Raw genomic sequence first — 206 nt, 5'->3', positions numbered from 1 at the left:
TCGACTGGTAGGAATTCTGGTTGATATTTCAACCATAAGAGATATCGTTCCTCCAGGTTCTGGGTGTCGGATAAATGTTCTGTGGTTAGTTGATAAAATCTTGAACAGGGTCTGCAGACAATAGCTATATAACTATCTAAGATTGCAGAAACAAACTTTAATATCATCTCCCTTCTACTAACCCGCGACTTCCCACGGCACACAGC

Source organism: Penaeus monodon, chromosome 23, assembly GCF_015228065.2.
Source record: "Penaeus monodon isolate SGIC_2016 chromosome 23, NSTDA_Pmon_1, whole genome shotgun sequence".
NCBI lineage: Eukaryota > Metazoa > Arthropoda > Malacostraca > Decapoda > Penaeidae > Penaeus > Penaeus monodon.
The sequence above is the reverse complement of the archived record's forward strand: the minus strand, read 5'-3'. Positions refer to the sequence as shown.